General features: G+C 37.6%; 1 non-coding gene across 1 annotated transcript; it reads left to right on the top strand.

Moving 5' to 3' along the window:
* Nucleotides 1–219: 219 nt before the first annotated feature.
* On the top strand, nt 220–326 carry LOC115063265. The gene has a single exon (XR_003843131.1). It is a non-coding gene; the product is annotated as a U6 spliceosomal RNA (small nuclear RNA).
* Nucleotides 327–8,376: the final 8,050 nt, after the last annotated feature.

Here is an 8,376-nt window from a genome sequence, read left to right as displayed (position 1 = left end):
TGAACATTAATACCAGAGATTAGCAGATGGCAAAATGCAAACATAAAATCTTACTAACAGAAACCAAGTCATCCTCAGAACCCAGTACGCTCAACACAGAGAGTCCTGGATACCCCAGCACACCCGAAAAACAAGACTAAGATTTAAAATCATATCTCATGATGGTGGAAGAAGATTCTAAGAAGGGCATTAATAACGCCCTTAAAGAAATATAGAAGAGTGCTCCCTTCCGCAGCACATATATTAAAATTGGAACTATATAGAGAAGATTAGCATGGCCCCTGCTCAAGGATGACACACAAATTTGTGAACCTTTCCATATTCTTATTCCACAAAATAGAAACAGAAGGTATTCTACCCAACTCGTTCTATGAAGCCACAATTACTTTGTTTCCTAAACCACCAAAGATCCAACAAAGAAAGAGAACTTCAGACCAATTTCCCTTATGAATATCGATGTAAAAATACTCAATAAAATCCTCGCAAACCAAATCCAATAACAGATCAAAAAGATAATCCATCATGACAAAGTAGACTTCATCCCAGGGATGCAGGGATGGTTTAATATATGGAAATCCAACAACATAATCCACTATATAAACAAACTCAAAGACAAAAATCACATGATCATCTCATTAGATGCTGAGAAAGTATTTGACAATATCCAACACCCCTTCATTGTAAAAGTCTTGGATAGATCTGGAATTCAAGGCCCATACCTAAACATAATAAAAGCAATCTACAGCAAACCAGTAGCCAACATCAAATTAAATGGAGAGAAGCTAGAGGCAATCCCTCTAAAATCAGGGACTAGACAACCTGCCCACTTTCTCCCTCCCTATTCAATATTGTATTTGAAATCCTAGCCAGAGCAATTTAACAACAAAAGGAGATAAAGGAGATACAAATTGGAAAGGAAGAAGTCAAAATATCACTATTTGCAGATGATATGATAGTATATACGAGTGACCCTAAATATACCAACAGAGAACTCCTAAGCCTGATAAGCAGCTTCAGTGCAGTAGCTGGATATAAAATTAACTCTAAGAAATCAGTGGCATTTCTCTAAACAAAGGATAAACAGGATGAGAAAGAAATTAGGGAAACAATACCCTTCACAATAGTCACAAAAAGTATAAAATATCTTGGTGTGACCCTAAGGAAGTGAATGATCTGTATGACAAAAACTTCAAGTCTCTGAAGAAAGAAATTGAAGATCTCAAAAGAGGGAGAGATCTCCCATGCTCATGGATTGGCAGGATTAATATAGTCACAATGGCCATCCTACCGAATGCAATCTAAAGATTCAATGCAATCCCCATCAAATTCCAACTCAATTCTTCACTGAATTAGAAAGGGCAATTTTCAAATTCATCTGGAAAAATAAAACACCTAGGATAGCAGAAACTATTCTTAACAATAAATGAAACTCTGGGGGAATCACCATGCCTGACCTCAAGCTATACTACAGAGCAATTTTGATAAAAAAACTGCATGGTTCTGGTACAGTGACAGACAGATAGATCAAAGACATCAAACTGAGGACCCAGAAATTAACCCACACACCTATGGTTACTTGATCTTTGACAAAGTAGCTAAAACCATCCAGTGGAAAAAAGACAGCATTTTCAACAAATGGTGCTGGAACAACTGGGAGTTATCATTTAGAAGAATATGAATTGATCCATTCTTATCTCCTTGTACAAAGCTCAAGTCTAAGTGGATCAAAGAACTCTACATAAAACCAGAGACACTGAAATATATAGAGGACAAAGTGGGGGAAAACCTCGAAGAAATGGGCACAGGGGAAAAATTTCTTAACAGAACAGCAATGGCCTGTACTGTAAGATCAAGAATGAACAAATGGGACCTCATAAAATTGCAAAGCTTCTGTAGGGCAAAAGATAGTGTCAATAAGACAGAAAAGCCACTAACACATTGGGAAAGGATTTTTACCAATCCTAAATCTGATAGTGGACTAATATCCAATATATGCAAAGAGCTCAAGAAGTTGAACTCCAAAAATTCAAATAACCCCATTAAAAATTGGGTACAGAGCTAAACAAAGATTTCTCAACTGACAAGTACTGAAGGGCTGAGAAGCACTTGAAAAAATGTTCAACATCCTTAATCATCAGGAAAATGCCGATCAAAACAACCATCAGTCAGAATGGCTAAGATCAGCAATTCAGGTGACAGCAGATGCTGCTGAGGGTGTGGAGAAAGAGGAACACTCTTCAATTGCTGGTAGGATTGCAAGCTTGTACAACCACTCTGGAAATCAGCCTGGCGGTTCCTCAGAAAACTGGGCATAGTACTACCAGCAGATCCAGCAATAACTCTTCTTGGTATATATTTACCCAGAAGATGTTCCAACTGGTAATAAGGACACATGCTCCACTACGTTCAGAGCAGCCTTATTTATAATAGCCAGAAGCTGGAAAGAACCCAGATGTCCCTCAACAGAGGAATGGATACAGAAAATGTGGTACATTTACACAATGGAATACTACTCACCTATTAAAAACAATGAATTTATAAAATTCTTAGGCAAATGGATATATCTGGAGGATATCATCCTGATTGAGGTAACCAAATCACAAAGGAACTCACTTGATATGCACTCACTGATAAGTGGATATTAGCCCAGAACCTAGAATACCCAAGATACAATCTCCAAAACACAAGAAAATCAAGAAGGAAGACCAACATATGGATACTTCATTACTCCCCCAAATAGTGAATAAAATACCCATGAAAGAAGTTGCAGAGACAAAGTTTGGAGCTAAGACGAAAGGATGGACCACCCAGAGACTGCCCCACATGAGGGTACATCCCATAATCAGCCACCAAATGCAGACACTATTGCATATGCCAGCAAGAACTTGTTGAAAGGACACTGATATAGCTATCTCTTGTGATGCTATGCCAGTGCTTGGCAAATATAGAAGTAGATGCCCAAAATCATCTATAGGAGAGAACCCAGAGACCCCAATGGAGGAGCTAGAGAAATTACCCCAAAACTGAAGGGGTCTGCAACCCTATAGATGGAAGAACAATTTGAACTAATCAGTACCCCCAGAGCTCATGTCTCTAGCTGCATATATAGCAGAAGATGGCTTAGTCAGCCATCATTGGGAAGAGAGGCCCCTTGGTCTTGAAAACTTTATATGCCCCATACAGGGGAACACCAGGACCAAGAAGAGGGAGTGAGTGGGCAGGGGAGCAGGGTGGGGAGAGGGTATATGGGACATTCAAGATAGCATAGGAAATGTAAATGAAGAAAGTATCTAATAAAATAATTAAAAAAATATAGGAGAATACTGCTAAACATGTAGAAGCCCTTAAAGAGGAAACACAAAAATCCCTCAAGGTATTACAGGAGAACATTGCTAAAGAGGTAGAAGTCCTTAAAGTACTACAGGCAAACACTGCTAAACTGGTAAAAGTCTTTAAAGAAGAAACACAAAAGTCCCTAAATGAATTATAGGAAAACAGAATGAAACAGAGGATGGGATTGAACAAAACCATCCAAGATCTANAAATGGAAGTAGAAAAAATGAAGAAAACCCAAAGGAAGACAACTCTGGAGATAGAAACCCTAGAAAAGAAATCAGGAACCATAGATTTGAGCATCAGAAACAGAATTCAAGACATGGAAGAGAGAAACTCAGGTACAGAAGATTCCATAGGGAACATGGAAATAACATTCAAAGAAAATGCAAAATGCTAAAAGATCCTCACTCAAAATANGCTATTAAAAACAATGAATTTATAAAATTCTTAGGCAAATGGATATATCTGGAGGATATCATCCTGATTGAGGTAACCAAATCACAAAGGAACTCACTTGATATGCACTCACTGATAAGTGGATATTAGCCCAGAACCTAGAATACCCAAGATACAATCTCCAAAACACAAGAAAATCAAGAAGGAAGACCAACATATGGATACTTCATTACTCCCCCAAATAGTGAATAAAATACCCATGAAAGAAGTTGCAGAGACAAAGTTTGGAGCTAAGACGAAAGGATGGACCACCCAGAGACTGCCCCACATGAGGGTACATCCCATAATCAGCCACCAAATGCAGACACTATTGCATATGCCAGCAAGAACTTGTTGAAAGGACACTGATATAGCTATCTCTTGTGATGCTATGCCAGTGCTTGGCAAATATAGAAGTAGATGCCCAAAATCATCTATAGGAGAGAACCCAGAGACCCCAATGGAGGAGCTAGAGAAATTACCCCAAAACTGAAGGGGTCTGCAACCCTATAGATGGAAGAACAATTTGAACTAATCAGTACCCCCAGAGCTCATGTCTCTAGCTGCATATATAGCAGAAGATGGCTTAGTCAGCCATCATTGGGAAGAGAGGCCCCTTGGTCTTGAAAACTTTATATGCCCCATACAGGGGAACACCAGGACCAAGAAGAGGGAGTGAGTGGGCAGGGGAGCAGGGTGGGGAGAGGGTATATGGGACATTCAAGATAGCATAGGAAATGTAAATGAAGAAAGTATCTAATAAAATAATTAAAAAAATATAGGAGAATACTGCTAAACATGTAGAAGCCCTTAAAGAGGAAACACAAAAATCCCTCAAGGTATTACAGGAGAACATTGCTAAAGAGGTAGAAGTCCTTAAAGTACTACAGGCAAACACTGCTAAACTGGTAAAAGTCTTTAAAGAAGAAACACAAAAGTCCCTAAATGAATTATAGGAAAACAGAATGAAACAGAGGATGGGATTGAACAAAACCATCCAAGATCTANAAATGGAAGTAGAAAAAATGAAGAAAACCCAAAGGAAGACAACTCTGGAGATAGAAACCCTAGAAAAGAAATCAGGAACCATAGATTTGAGCATCAGAAACAGAATTCAAGACATGGAAGAGAGAAACTCAGGTACAGAAGATTCCATAGGGAACATGGAAATAACATTCAAAGAAAATGCAAAATGCTAAAAGATCCTCACTCAAAATATCCAGCAAGTCTAGGACACAATGAGAAGACCGAATCTATGTTTAATAGGAGTAGATGAGAATGAAGATTTTCAATTTAAAGGGCTACCAAATATCTTCAACAAAATTACAGAAGAAAACTTTCCATACCTAAAGAAAGATATGCCCATAAACATAAAAGAAGCCTACAGAACTCCAAATAGACAGGACCAGAAAAGAAAATCCTCCAGACACATAATAATCAGAACAATAAATGCACTAAATAAAGACAGAATATTAAAAGCAGTAAGGGAAAAATGTCAAGTAGCGTATAAAGGCAAGCCTATTAGAATTGATATAGACTTCTCACCAGAGACTATGAAAGCCAGGAAGTCCTGGACAGATGCTATACAGACACAAAGAGAACACAAATGCCAGCCCAGGCTACTTTACCCAGCAAAANNCTCAATTTCCATAGATGGAGAAACCAAAGTATTCCATGACAAAACAAAATTCCACAGTATCTTTCCATGAATCCAGCCTTTCAAAGGATAATAAAGGGAAAACACCAACACAGAGATGTAAACTACACCTTAGAAAATGCAAGAAATTAATCATTCAACAAACCGAAAAGAAGGCAGCCACAAGAACAGAATCCCAACTTTAAAAAACAAAAATAAGAGAAAACAACAATTACTTTTCTTTAATTTCTTTTGACATCAATGGACTCAATTCCCTAATAAAAAGACAGACTAATAGACTGGCTACATAAATAGGACCCAGCATTTTGCTGCTTGCAGGAAACCCACCTCAGGGACAAAGATAGACACTAACTCAGAGTGAAAGGTTGGAAAACAATTTTCCATGCAAATGATCTGAAGAAACAAGCTGAAGTAGCCATTCAAATATTGAATAAAATTGTCTTCCAACCCAAAGTTATCAAAAAGTCAAGGAGGGGCACTTGTTGCTCATCAAAGGTAAAATCTACCAAGAGGAACTCTCAATTCTGAATATCTATGCTCCAATTGCAAGGGCAGCAACATTCATTAAAGAAAATTTAATAAAACTCAAAGTACACATTGCACCTCACACAATAATAGTGGGAGACTTTAGCACCCGACTCTCAACAATGGACAAATTCTGGAAACAGAAAGTAAACAGAGACACATGGACACTAACAGAAGTTATGAAACAAATGGATTTAACAGATATCTACAGAACATTTTATCCTAAAACAAAAGGATATGCCTTCTTCTCAGCACCTCATGGTACCTCTTCCAAAATTGACCATATAATAGGTCACAAAATAGGCCTCAACAGATAAATAAATATTGAAATTATCCCATGCATCCTATAAGTTCACCACGGACTAAGGCTGATCTGTAATAACAGCATAAATAATTCAATAAGCCAATATTCAAGTGGAAACAGAACAACATCCTACTCAATGATTCCTTGGTCAAGGAAGAAATAAAGAATGAAATTAAAACTTTTTTTTTCTAGACAGGGTTTCTCTGTATAGCACTGGCTGTCCTGGAACTTACTCTGTAGACCAGGCTGGCCTTGGTCTGGGATTAAAGTGCTGGCCAAGTGCTGGGATTAAAGGTGTTCTCCATCACCGCCTGGCAATAAATGACGTTTTAAAGTTTAATGAAAGGGAATCCACAACATACCCAAACTTATGGGACACAGTGAAAGCATTCCTAAGAGGAAAACTCATAGCCCCGAGCGCCTCCAAAAAGAAATGAGAAAGAGCATACACAAGCAGCTTGACAGCACACCAAGAAGCTCTAAAATGAAAAAAGTAAATTCACCAAATAGGAGTAGATGGCAGGAAATAATCAAACTTAGGGCAGAAATCAACCAAGTGGAAACAAAAAGAACTATTCAAAGAATCAACCAAACCAGGAGCTGGTTCTTTGAGAAAATCAACAAGATAGATAAACCCTTAGTCAGACTAACTAGATGGCACAGGGACAGTATCCTAATTAACAAAATCAGAAATGAAAAAGGAGACATAACGACAGAACACGAGAAAATCGAAAACATCATCAGATCCTACTACAAAAGGCGATACTCAACAAAACTGGAAAACCTGGATGAAATGGACATCTTCCTAGACAGACACCAGGTACCAAAGTTAAATCAGGATCAGATTAATAATCTTAATAGTCCCATTTATCCCAAGGAAACAGAAGGAGTCATTAATAGTCACCCAACCAAAAAACAAAAAAAAAAAAAAGCCTATGATCAGATGTGTTTAGTGCAGAGTTCTATCAGGCCTTCAAAGTAGACCTAACACCAACTCTCCTCAAACTATTCTACAAAATAGAAACAGAAGGTACTCTACCCAATTCATTCTATGAAGCCACAATCACACTGAAACCTAATCCACACAAATATCCAACAAAGAAAGAGAGCTCAGGCCAATTTCCATTATGAATATCAATGCAAAAATACTAAATAAAATCCTTGCAAACTGAATCCAAGTACACATCAAAATGATCATCCATCATGACCAAGTAGGCTTCAACCCAGGGATGCAGGGATGGTTTAATATACAAAAATCTATCAATGTAATCGACTATATAAGCACACTGAAAGATAAAAATCACATGATCATCTCATTAGATGCTGAGAAAACAAAAGTCCAACACACCTTCATGATAAAAGTCATGGAAAGATCAGGTATTCAAGGCCCATACCTAAACATAATAAAAGCAATACACAGCAAACCAGTTGGCAACATCAAAATAAATGGATAGAAATTCGAAACAATCCCACTAAAATCAGGGACTAGAGAAGGCTGCCCACTTTTTCCCTACCTATTCAATATAGTACTTGAAGTCCTATCCAGAGGATTTCTACAAATAAAGGAGATCAAGGGGCTCCAAATTGGAAAGAAAGAAGTCAAAATATCAGTATTTGCAGATGATATGATCATATACATAAGTGACCCTTAAAATTTCACCAGAGAACTCTTAAACCTGATAAACAGCTTCAGTGCAGTAGCTGGATATAAAATTAGCTCAAACAAATCAGTGGTCTTTCAGTAAGCAAAGGATAAACAGGATGAGAAAGAAATTAGGGAAACAACACCCTTTACAACAGTCACAAATAATATAAAATACCTTGGTGTAACTCTAAATGAAGAAGTGAAAGATCTGTATGATAAGAACTTCAAGTCTTTGGAAAAAGAAATCAAAGAAGATCTCAGATTATGGAAAGATCTTCCATGCCCATGGATTGGCAGGATCAACATTGTGAAAATGGCTATCTTGCCGAAAGCAATCTACAGATTCAATGCAATCCCTATCAAAATTCCAACTCAATTCTTCAATGAGTTAGGAAGGGCAATTTGCAAATTCATCTGGAATAATAAAAAACCTAGTATAGCAAAAACTCTTCTCAATGATAAAACAATGTCTGG

The sequence above is a fragment of the Mus pahari genome, chromosome X (assembly GCF_900095145.1).
Source record: "Mus pahari chromosome X, PAHARI_EIJ_v1.1, whole genome shotgun sequence".
NCBI lineage: Eukaryota > Metazoa > Chordata > Mammalia > Rodentia > Muridae > Mus > Mus pahari.
Note: the sequence above shows the minus strand (reverse complement) of the source record. Positions and strands in the feature narration are given on the sequence as shown.